Here is a 2,405-nt window from a genome sequence, read left to right on the forward strand (position 1 = left end):
CATGTCCCAGTTGTCATCACAGATGGTGCCCCAGGAGCCTTCGTGGTAGATCTCCACTCTCCCGTCACATCTACTGCTCCCGTTCACCAGGCGGAGCCATCTGCTTTCTGAGGTGAGACAGTCATGTAAACAAGCATTTATAGCGGGATAAATCAGACAGGAGGCATTTATACAGGGATGAGAATGGACTCTTGTCTTGTAGGAACCCTCACCTGAGCAGTTGGCAGCATTGTCCTCTGAGGCTGTAGAGCCTGCTGGGTTAGACATGGAGTCATTACACGGGGGCAGCAGCTGGGTCTGATTTCCTATAGAAATGACATGAATTAAAGTATATAAATTTAGTGAGGTAGTCTGAATTGAAAACTTAGATGTTGGAGTATTAGTATTATAACCTCAGATTGAACTTCTTTGTAGAATTCTATTTCTGACATGGCAAAGAAGTCTTTTTAAATCATTGCACTGATAATGCCATTAGAAAAGTTGGAATAGATGAACACTGCTTGAAGTCACTGTGCATTGACCAATGCAGGAAGAAATTTTGAAGCCAAGATCTCAGAGAAAAATGAAGTGAAGAGGTGAGACTGCATTTCTTTGAGACATTTGCTTATTCAAAGTTAACAGCTGACAGAAGAGAGGCTCAATAGAAGGGTTTCCAGACTTATTGGCTGGGGAAACACATATTATAATTTGAGGTGTGTTAGGAGGAGAAGCCCTGTTGAATATCCAGAATAATTGTTGCTGTTGTTTAGTGTTGTTAAGTAGGTTCTGACTTATAGCGACCCTGAAAATGGTTTCTGAGGAGGTTGGTGGGTTTGAACTACCTGCAGGTAGCAGTCCAGCGCTTATCTTATAGTTCCACACTAGGACCCTACAGGAAAATAAATGAATGAAAAGTAGACCATTCTTCCTATGGATGGAGGCCCAGCTTCTAATCATTTCAATGGTATAGCTGGCACTCTAGGATAAGCACTGGACAGCTAATTGCACGGTTGGTGATTCAAACCCACAAGTAGCTTTTTGGAAACCCTATGTACAGTGTTCCTATAAGTTGGAACCAACTTGATGGCATTAACAACAACAATCTCTAAATCAGGTGTTTGGAAGTAGTAAAATAAAATCATTTCTGAATGATTTAGATAATTTCTCAACTATAGCTTCTGTCATTCAAAAACATATGTACATATGAAAGAAGATATTTGACAAAGCACACAAGAGGACAAAGGACACATTAGAAAGAAACTAAGGAAGTGGGGTATTGGTGGAAGGATACAAAAAATATTAATGGAACAGAATAGTCTTAGAGTAGACGCAAATATGCATGGATTCTGTTGATCGCAAAGGTTGTACTGCAGAGGGAAAAGAGTTTTTAGGAAAGAATTCCAAGTCAATTGGATAACTATATAAAAATACAAAACTTAACTCTTATTTCACATCACACACAGAAATAAATTCCAGAAGGATTGCACAGTTATATTTCAAAGGAAAATAACTAACCTTCTTTAAGATTCTGTAGCAGAATATCTTAATGACCTTGAGGTAGACACAATACTCTTAAAATAGACATAAAAAGCATTATGTGCACTGAAAAAGTGTTGATGAATTATACGTCATTAAAATTAGAAAGTTGGATATAAAAAATGAGTAAGAGAGTGAAAACAAAATGCTGTGTTAAAAACTCAACATAACATATAAATCATTGTCACAATGATTCGTAGTGTTATTTGTTATAGTCAGAAATTGGAAACAAATCAGTGGAATGGACCAACACTTTGTCACGTAATCCATTCATGGGAAACTACACAATAATATGAATGAAGCACTGTTGTAGATAATGACTTGGACAAATCACAATCATAATATTGAGTCAAAGAAGTAAGGCAAAATAGAATATAATACATAATTTTATATAAAGTTAAATAAAATTGGCAGAAGTATTCTGCGATAGTAGAACCTTAGAGAGCAGTGTTCTTTGGAGAGGAGGGACATCATATGATTGTTGGGGTGTGTAGGTGGCTTGGGGGTGCTGCTAATGTTCTTTTTGTTAATCTGGGTTATGGTTATTTGACTGTATAGGAGTCCTAGTGTGATGCTGTGGGTGAATGTGCTGGACTGCAAAGTGGGTTTGAATGCAAGGTCAGTGGTTCAAGCTCACCAGTTGCTTCTTGGAAACCTTATACAGGGTTGCTTTGGGTCAAAACCAAATCAACAGAACATCACAGCTACAGCGACAACATGTTATTATAATTGAGTAAGCTATATACTTATTGTTTATATACTTTTCTCTAGAATTACATTCTTATTAAAAATGGTATCCCATTAACTCTTCTTGCCCAGACTTGAAAGATGAGTCAACAGGAAGAACAACCCAGTGCAGAAAGTCTCACCTTTGTAGTCAGGTTTTCCAC

At 37.5% G+C, this 2,405-nt stretch overlaps 1 protein-coding gene across 1 annotated transcript in view; it reads right to left on the reverse strand.

The window, feature by feature from the left end:
• LOC102835435 (scavenger receptor cysteine-rich type 1 protein M130-like) overlaps positions 1–2,405 on the reverse strand; it is a 144,881-nt gene that overhangs the window by 14,705 nt on the left and 127,771 nt on the right.

This window comes from Chrysochloris asiatica, unplaced genomic scaffold, assembly GCF_000296735.1.
Source record: "Chrysochloris asiatica unplaced genomic scaffold, ChrAsi1.0 scaffold00662, whole genome shotgun sequence".
Classification (NCBI taxonomy): Eukaryota; Metazoa; Chordata; class Mammalia; order Afrosoricida; family Chrysochloridae; genus Chrysochloris; species Chrysochloris asiatica.